General features: G+C 28.0%; 1 long non-coding RNA gene across 1 annotated transcript; it reads right to left on the bottom strand.

Moving 5' to 3' along the window:
* Positions 1-1,505: 1,505 nt before the first annotated feature.
* On the bottom strand, positions 1,506-2,416 carry LOC133821116 (uncharacterized). The gene is made up of 2 exons (XR_009887322.1): positions 2,334-2,416; positions 1,506-1,932 (listed from the first exon to the last, which is right to left on the bottom strand). It is a non-coding gene; the product is annotated as an uncharacterized LOC133821116 (long non-coding RNA).
* Positions 2,417-10,927: the final 8,511 nt, after the last annotated feature.

Genomic DNA, 10,927 nt, shown 5'->3' with positions numbered 1-10,927 from the left:
ATTAAATTTATAGATAATGAATTGTATGTTGCTTATACATCGTGTATATATATATATATATTTATATATATATAATTGATTACTTTGGTAAATTAACTGCTTTTTACGACCAATTGATAAAAAATAAAAATAAAAAGAAAATGAAGTTATTATACGTACCCTAAAGTCAATTAAGGAAGAAAGAAGGATAGGCGTAATTAGATTTTGATGCCGTTTAATAAATAATAATGTCAGTGATGTCATTCTATTTCAATACTATAGCTAAGTTTTGTTTAACTACGTACCCTAAAGTCAAGTAATGTGGCTCGTGACATGAGTAGTGATTAGTGAACAATCATTTGGTACTAAGTTAAGTTTTATTAAATTTTCGTTGCAATTCATAAGCCACACCTCTTAAAATTCGTGTCTAAATTCAAGATGAAACGAATATAATTTTGATTAACTACGTACTAAAACATAGTTAATAGAAAAGAGAAACATAATGATTTCCTAAAATAGACTATTCTTCATATTGTGTGCGCGAGTGAAATTACCTTGAGTGTTTTGAATGTTGGATATCAACTTGACTAGACATAAGAGATCACCAAAATAAAATTATTAGGAGTAAAACGTGTTATGATTATGAGTTTTGTTATAAAGCACTAAGGTACAAAATACAACGATATGACATTTTATTATTTTTTTATTTAAAATGTCTAACACTATTCATAAAATTATAATAGATGAGATTATAATTTTAAATTCAACCACTTATGCGGTGCTACACTACAAGAAAAAGCATTACAGATAACTCTGAAAAAGTGCTATAAAAAATAATTTATAACACTTTACCAAATGTTAACATAGCCCATATTATTAAAAGTCTGGACATTTTTATAATAATTTTCAAGTGTTATCAATAGTGTTATAATTAACTATTCTATAACAATTTTTCTTTGTTATAAAATACATACAATATCTATTTATCAAGCTTATAAATATTTTTTCAAGATTCAAACATTATGCTTATTTAATGATACTATTTAAGTATTATAAAAAATGTTATTATAGATTCTTTTATAACATTTTGCGCATGTTATATTATATTAATGATAACTTTTTGTTATAGTTGTTATTTTTTTACAAATAAATATTTATTTATTTATATTATATTTTAATAAAATTTATTTTTGATACCTTGATAACAATATAATAAAAAAACAATAGATTTACAAAAATGTCAATATCATCATATTAACTAACACGGTCCAAATACATGTTTCACTTAAGAAGTGAATAACTTTTCAAAAAGTAGAATTTAGAGAATCAAAGTCATCATAATAAAATTCTGGCTAAAAAAGTTTTGCTAAAATTTAAAAAAACTTCTATATTTCACTTAAAAAGCGGACAACGAACCAATAGCACCAATAGCCATGGATGGCATTCGTCTTTGCTCTTCTTCTCCAATGACTTTAGCGACATCGATATTGTCTGTTATAGTATTGGGGTCGCTCTAGTGGTCATCCTTAGGAGTCGATCATATACACTTGGTCATCCACGAAATCCATAGCGCGATTGGAGTGAATAAAGTAGCATAGACCTTAAAACTCTAATGCGACATCAACGGAGAATACAATAAGAATAGCTTTGCAGGTACCCATGATGGTCGTGAAGTGAGAGCCATTGAATCAAATCCCTCTACCACTGAAATCAACAATACAAATCAAATTACCCAAACAAAATCGAAAGAACGGGAGAGAGAGAAAGAGTTCACACATGTCAGATATACACTTATAGGAACCAAAAATTCTACAAAGAAGTAAATAGGATATGTAAAGCTACCTCGCATATATATATGAACTCAGCACGACTAGGAAGAAGATCAAGTGAACAAGGAACACAAAGATTGTCATCTAAGCCATCAGTATCTTTATATGTGCCAATGGGGCATTCCTGTAAAATTGTATGGCAACTAAATTAAATTTATGTAAAACACAATTCAACTTGTATAAGTAGATTGAGTGCTAGCACTAAGAATATTCTCTTAGTCAAGAAAACAACAAAATGGGAGTTTCATCGCTTTAATTCAACATTCAAATAACATAAAACTTGAAAAATCTCTTCTCAGTTCTAGGTACCCTACTTTACATTTCATGGAACTTGTACTACCCTGATTTCTAGTGATTATAACAGAATAATAAATAGGAAGAAGAATGATTTTGCCTCCATGTTCAACATAAACAATTAAGCTACAAACTATGACGCCTGTGTGTGTGCATATAGACAAGTAACAATAAAGATTCAGAAGTGGAAAAAAAACATATTTTGGGTACCATTGGAAATATGAAACATACCCTGCAGTAAGTGCCATAGAAGCCCTTGGGACATTTTCTTCCAGTGACAATGCCCTTTTCACCATAAAGACCACCATTATTCCTAGAGAACCTCCACTGTCAGTTAGCATGATTCATAATATGGACATAATATTACCAGCCCAATATGCAGTATCAACATCTAAATCAATAGCACTTTTTGAAAAATGTCATTTTTAAGTGGTATATATAGTTTGAAATGTTGTAGTGCTAGACAATTTAATGTGTCTTATAACATTCATCTATAATTCAAAAATTTCTTCACTCAGCATACAAGAAATGGTACTAATTACCTAATACATCAATATATAAATATATAATTAAAAATCTCAAAAATCTCTAAGGTTGTGTTTGGTTGGGGGTAATAGAATGGAAATAAATAAATTTTCATTCAATTTATTTGTTTAATTGTATTTTAGAGTATTGGAATATCATTCTAGCGGAATAATTTTTACTATTTTAGTAGAATGATTATTTCATTTGAAAATAAGAGGAAAGACTATTCCAATGTAAGATTGAAAAATTTTAAATAATTTTTTTATTTATATTAATTTTTATTTCATTACATTCCTATTCCTCTATTTTTATTCCATCCAACCAAACATCACCTAAATTTCTATTTCACTCGTACCCCTGATGTAAATGAGAAAGTTTAAAAAAATATGATTTTTTAATAGCCGATTTTAATAAATATGATCTTCCCATATTAATAACTTTTTCTTAATATAAGTTCTAAAAATTCATATTTTTATATGGTTGTTATAAATATTATATATATGGATGTTCATAATAATGAAGAATTACTAGGTTACCCAAAGTAAAATATCATCATTAATTCTTGATTGTATTCAGAGTAATTACCTGATTTTCTTAAGGCATATTTATCTGTATAAATATGAGTTCTTTCCCCCATTGAAATGATACATAAGAGTTTTACTCTCTCTTTACATATCTCTCTATTACTCTGTATTTCTTTTCATTACTCAGTTTTACTCTCTATTTACATATCTCTCTATTACTCTGTTTAGTATATACTCGTAATGTGGCATTTGCAAGATTTCTTGCCCAAATAATTCAATTACGAGCACAATTTCAAGACTATGCAATAAAGACTATTCATCTAGATAATGCTGGTGAATTTACTACATAAGCTTTTGATGATTATTGTATGTCAACATGGATACAAGTTGAACATCATGTTGCTCATGTACATACACAAAATGGCTTAGTAGAATCATTTATTAAACGCCTCCAGTTAATTGCTAGACCATTACTTATGAGAACAAAACTCCCCATTTCTGCTTGGCGACATGCCATTTTACATGTAGCGACACTTGTGTGCATTAGGCCAACATCATATCATAAGTTCTCTCCATTATTGGCTTTTGGTCAGGAGCCGAATATTTCTCATTTAAGAATTTTTGGTTGTGCAGTGTATGTTCCAATTGCTCCACCACAACGAACTAAGATGGGTCTTCAAAGGAGTCTGGGAGTATATGTTGGGTACGAATCTCCTTCTATCATTAAATATCTTGAAACCATGACCGGAGATATATTTACAACACCTTTTGCTGATTGTCATTTTGATGAGACAATTTTCCCAGCTTTTTTATTGGGGGGGGGGGGGCGGGGGGGGGGGGGGGGAGAAAATAAACAGCTGGAAAAACAAATTACATGGAATGCACAATTATTATCTCAATTTGATCATCGTACAAGTCAATGTGAACTTGAAGTGCAAAGAATAATTAATTTGCAAAATATTGCAAATCAATTACCAGATGCATTCACTGACCCAAAGAAAATTATAAATTCACATGTTCCAGCTGAAAATGGTCCAATTCGAATGGAAGTTCCCAAATGACGATTTTCTAATAAGTCTAAAGCACGCTTGAAGCGTGGTAGACCAGTTGGTTCCAAAGATAAGAATCCTAAAAAAAAAGGAGCAAATAATCAGGATGAGGGAGATATTGACATAAACAATCACAAATCTCTTGAAGAGATTGAGGTACCCGCAAATATTAAAAATAATGAGATTTCAATTAATTATGTCAATACAGGAAAAGAATGGGGCTGACTTGAAGTAGTTGTCGACACTATTTTTGCTTATAATGTAGCGCTAGAACTTGTAAATGAAAATGAGGATCTTGAACCTAAATCTATTAAAGAGTGTCAAAATAGAAAAGATTAGCCAAATTGGAAAGAAGCAATTCTATTAGAATTGAATTCACTTGCTAAACGCAAAGTATTTGGACCAGTGGTCCAAACACCTAAAAGTGTAAAACCTGTTGGATACAAATGGGTGTTTGTGCGAAAAAGAAATGAGAAAAATTAAGTTGTAAGAAACAAAGCATGACCACAAGGCTTTTCTCAAAGACAAGGTATTGATTATGAAGAGACATATTCTCCAGTGGTGGATGCAATTACATTGAGATATTTGATTAGCCTAGTTGTTCATGAAAATCTTAATATGCATTTAATGGATGTAGTCACAACCTATTTGTATGGATCACTAGATAGTGATATTTACAAGAGAGTCCCTGAAGGATTCAAGATGCCTGATGCATATAATTCAAGTCATCGTGAAATGTACTCAATTAAACTACAAAGATCATTGTATGGACTAAAACAATCTGGGCGCATGTGGTACAATCGACTTAGTGAATATTTGTTAAAAGAAGGTTATCAAAATGATCCTATTTCCCCCTGTGTTTTCATAAAGAGATCAGGTGATGAGTTTGCTATCATAGTTGTATATGTTGATGACTTAAATATTATTGGAACTCTTGAAAAACTTTCAAAAGCTGTAGAATATCTAAAGAAAGAGTTCGAGATGAAAGATCTTGAAAAAATAAAATTTTGTCTTGGTTTACAAATAGAGCATTTAAAGGGTGGATTTTTTATTCATCAATCAACATATGTCGAAATGTTTTTGAAACGATTTTATATGGTCAAATCACACCCATTGAGTAGTCTAATGGTGGTGAGGTCACTTGATGTGAAAAAGGATCCCTTCCGACCCAGAGAAGAACATGAAGAGCTCCTTGATCCTGAAGTGTCATATCTTAGTGCAATGGGAGCCTTAATGTATCTTGCTAACTGCACAAGATTTGATATATCATTTTCTGTAAATTTGTTAGGAAGATATAACTCTGCTCCAATGTATAGACATTGAAAAGGGATTAAGCATATACTACACTATCTTCAGGGTACTATTGATAAATGATTATTCTATTCAAATAAATGTGGGTCACAACTATTGGTTATGCAGACGCAAGATATTTATCTAATCCACATAAAGCTAGATTTCAAATAAGTTATTTTTTCACTTGTGGTGACATTGCAATATCTTGGCGTTCAACAAAGCAAACTCTAGCAGCTACTTCTTTAAATCATGCTGGAATACTTGCAATTCATGAGACAAGTCAAGAATGTGTATGGTTGAGATCAATAACACAACATATCCGAGGAATATGTGGGTTAACACCCAATAAATAAGTACCAACAGTTCTCTACGAAGATAATGTTGCATGTATCGCTCAACTAAAATGAGGGTACATTATAAGAGATAGAACAAAACACATTTCACCGAAATTCTTTTTCACACATGGCCTTCAAAAGAGTGGCGATATTGATGATCATCAAATTCGAACAAGTGACAATTTGGTAGACTTATTGACAAAGTTATTACCAACATCGACGTTTGAGAAGATGGTACATAAGATCGAAATGCGTCGATTAAAGGATCTTCAAAAGCGTCGAAATGAGGGGGAGTAAATACAGACTGCACTCTTTTTCCCTTGGCCGAGTTTTTGTCTCACTGAGTTTTTTAGGCAAGGTTTTTAATAAGGCAGTTTTCATGGACATCCAAGGGGGAGTGTTATAAATATTATATATATGGATGTCCATAATAATGAAGAATCACTAGATTACCTAAAGTAATAAAATATCAGCATTAATTCTTGATTGTATTAAGAATAATTACACGATTGTCATATAAATTTCAAATAAATAGGAGTTATTTCCCCCATTGAAATGATACACAAGAGTTTTACTCCCTTTTTACATATCTTCCTATTACTCTATATTTCTTTTCATTATTCTTTATATCTCAACATTCTTAGTAGTTTTATAACAATGGTTAATTTTTTTACCAATTAGTTTTTCGTATTTTCTTCTAATACAACTTAATTAAGCCATAACTATGGTTTGTTTTCTTAAAGTTCATTTTTATATTAAAAAAAATCTCATATGTCTGAAAATTTTATTTAAAAAAAAGTCATACAACCATAAACAAAATGGAAATCCAATAATTTTCAAAATATGTTAAAAAAGGCCATAAAATGTAAAATTCAACGATGTATAACAATCTTTCAACTACGTTTTTTAATATATAAATAAAATAATTTTAATTGTATTTCCAAGTAATTTAATATATACTAATTTTCATTTTTGTCAACTCTATTTTAATTTATTTATCTTATTTATTATGATATTATTTTATTATATTGAAATTCATACGTATTTTTTCTAAACGAAAAATTAGAAATTTTTTTATTTAATTTTAAAACTATAATAATGTACCATATCTTTATATATATATATATATATATATATTAGATACAAGCAACGTGCATTTGCAAAGTTTTATTTATAGAATTTATTAAATTTGTATGATTGTCATATAAATTTCAAATAAATAAATAATATTATACATAAAATAACGACATAAATATATTAAAAGAAAAATTAAACCAAAACATTGTTTATGATTTTTTAAAACACAAACTTTTTTATGGATCATTAATATATATATATATATACATATAATATGATAACATGTTAGATCACACTACCCTATTTAAGGTACAAAACATTCATGATATTATTCAAATTACATCTTAATGATTGAAGAATAAGCTTGTTGATTCTTGATAGAAGATAAAAGTTATTCTAATTTCTTATGTACAGTTACACAATCATACTATTTATATACACATGACACCTATATATATTGTTATATTATTTCATATAATATAATATTATATGAAATAACACTACAAGAAATATAGTTTTTAGAGGCGGAATTATTACCGGCGGACTAACTCCGCCGGTAATGTGCAGTATATTAGCGGCGGAGTACTGGGTCCGCCGCTAATACAAATGCAGGTAACTGATCTTTAAATTTAATACCGGCGGCCATTTTACCGGCGGGATAAGGGATATAGCGGCGGGACCGGGGCGGCGGGTTATGGTAATACCGGCGGGACCCGCCGGTAATAGTTAATACCGGCGGACCTCCGCCGATGTTGTATTACTGGCGGGGTAATACCGGCGGACCTCCGCCGATGATGTATTACCGGCGGGGTAATACTGGCGGACCTCCGCCGATGATGTATTACCGGCGGCGTTATACCGGCGGACCCCGCCAGTGATGTATAAATGAGCTGTGGGAATTGGATGAACATATTGAAAGATTGATAAACGGGTTCAAAGAACCGACCTGTTTGTTTATGACACGAGAGAGTTACACACAAAAGAATAGGTTTTTAGAATAAAAACCCTAACCCCATTAGCCATTTCATCTGCTACCCTCACTCGACTCTTACCCTTCTCTTCCCAAACACCTCACACCTCTGACCACACTCGCAGCCTTCTTCTTCATCTGTATGTTTCTGAACTTTAGATTCTTCTGTCTTCTTTTTCTTTGTCTACTTTTAGGTTTTGAAATTTTTTATTTTTCTTCTTTTGCCTTTGACTTATGCAGGTTTGAGATTTGGGTTTCTTGCTCAAACATTTCTTACTTCACAATCTGTGTTTCATAGAGTCAGAGACAGATCTAGATAAGATTTGGTAAGAATCATATGTCACTCACTTTTTTTCACTTGGATTTTAAAAAAATAAATTATTTAGCTCGATTGGAGCATGGACAGTGTGTGTATATATTTATATCCCTATATCTATACTGATTCTTTCTGTTATGTATTAATCTGGATTTTACTTTGAATAGACATTGTTTTAATTACTAAGAAAGCAAAGAAGATGGCTAATGAATTTTATAGACTTCAGTCTAATGTGTTTGTGGTTATGTCTTTTAGTGGAATGTGTAAGTGTTTTTATGTGCTTTCAGTTATTGACTATTTCTTATGATTCTGTTTTTTCATCTATTGACTTTTGGAGTTTGGGCTTTGTATAGATTGAATTTATCTGTTCATTTATGTTTAATTTAGTGCTGTTACTCCTAAATTTGTATTGGTCTATGGCTTAAAATTTATAAATGAGCTGCTTAAGGGCCCTTTTTTTCTCTGATTTAGAAATACCGATTAATTTGATTTCTTCTTATTTTCTGTTACGTGGGTATATGTTCTTATTTTTTTTCGGCTCTTCTTCTGTAACGCAAACCATGTGATTGTGAAAATGCCTCGATGGATAATATGCAGTGAATTAGCTTTCGCCTTTGTTTGATTCTTCTAGAGGCTGACATATGTTGTTGCTCGTTCTCTATTTGTGCATTTCAATTAAAAGTTATAGGAAGATAATGATTATAGTTTTGAAGATTTATGTGAGTTTGTTCAGCAAAAAGTTGGGGAGAGAAAATAAATTACACACATTGCCATCTTTAAAGAAAAAATAAATGTTCTCAAATTTTTTTTCCACATATTTTTCAATGTTATTTCTCATTATTACTTTATTTTTGTAAGGTTTATAGATTTGATAATATAAACTAAGAGTAGATACATAACTAAGAGTTTTTTAATACATACTAAGAGTTTGTGAAAATGCCTCTCTTAGTTTTTTAATTTTAATCAAATTTATTAAATTCTTAAAGAGTTTTTTCGTCACTTCTATAAATTTTTTTAACACCTTATTCGAAATTTTTTTTTGATTGTGCTAGGGATTTAAGTCTGCTTTTAGGGCTATATTGCGCCTTTTTTAATTTTGGAAGAACTATCTTTGTTGCTTTATACAACCAAGTGAGTCTTTCATTTTTCTTTTTCAAACCTTGGTTGATTTATCAATTTTATTTATGGATTTATCAAAATTGATTGTGTGTATGTATTTTTATTTCAGACTTGGATCGTTTACAATATTGAAGTTTGAAGGTTCTTTGGGGTTTTTCTCAAGTATGTATCGTTGTTTACTCTGTTTGTCTATTTACTCTTTTTTGTTTATTCTGTTTGTTTGTTTACTCTGTTTTTTATAAAATAAATTATTTTATAGTATTTGACTGGGATTTTTATAAAAAAAAAAAAGCATTGATAATATGTTTTTTATACAATTTACAGTTCCTGCTCTGCCGCTGTTTATTCTGCTAAGCTTGATTATGACATGAATATATTAATGGTTAATTATTATGAATGAAAGAGAAACTTGATAATGATGTTTTAGTCTTTTAGATCTACATATATAAGCTTGATAATATTCTAAGACACTCAACCATTTGAGATAGCCTAACTTGTATAATAAAACTCTTTTTTAATAATGTACAAATAATTTAAAATTTTGTAGGAAATAACTCAAAATTGATATGAACAAAAAATAAAACTAAAATTCTCGAAGTTAACAACACACAATTTTGAAAAATGTGGTATATAAAGTTTTCTTTAAATAATAAATTATTGATGTTAATTAAATAGTTAATATTATTAATTATTTAATTTAATTTTTAATGTTATCTAATTAATAATATTAAATATTATTAAATTATTTTAATATAGAAATTGAAAATTTTATTTAATAATTTTTTTTACAATTAATAATGATTAATTAAAAATTACTACATATCTTATAATAATTTATTTTTTATTAAATAACATTATCTAATTGAATAATTTAATTTAATTTAATACAAATCTTAAAAATTAATAATGCTTAATTAAATAGTTAGTATTATTAATTATTTAATTTAATAATTAATGTTAAATAATTAATAATATTAACTATTATTAAATTATTTGAATATAGAAATTGAATATTTTATTTAATACAAGTTTTTACAATTAATAATGATTAATTAAAAGTTACTACATATCTTATAATAATTTATTTTTTATTAAATAACATTATCTAATTGAATAATTTAATTTAATACAAATCTTAAAAATTAATAATGATTAATTAAATAGTTAGTATTATTAATTATTTAATTTAATAATTAATGTTAAATAATTAATAATATTAACTATTATTAAATTAGTTGAATATAGAAATTGAATATTTTATTTAATACAAGTTTTTACAATTAATAATGATTAATTAAAAATTACTACATATCTTATAAAAATTTATTTTTTAATTAATTAAATAATAAAATTTTGATTCAATATTATTTAATTAAATAAGTCTTTAAAATTAATAATGATTAATTAAATAAATAAGAAATTATTATAAGAAATTATTATAATTTATTAATTAAATATTATTATCTAATATTAACTATTATTAAATTATTTGAATATAGAAATTGAAAATTTTATTTAATACAAGTTTTTACAATTAATAATGATTAATTAAAAATTACTACATATCTTATAATAATTTATTTTTTATTAAATAACATTATCTAATTGAATAATTTA

The sequence above is a fragment of the Humulus lupulus genome, chromosome 3 (assembly GCF_963169125.1).
Source record: "Humulus lupulus chromosome 3, drHumLupu1.1, whole genome shotgun sequence".
In the NCBI taxonomy this organism is placed as follows: domain Eukaryota; kingdom Viridiplantae; phylum Streptophyta; class Magnoliopsida; order Rosales; family Cannabaceae; genus Humulus; species Humulus lupulus.
The sequence above is the reverse complement of the archived record's forward strand: the minus strand, read 5'-3'. Positions and strand labels throughout refer to the sequence as shown.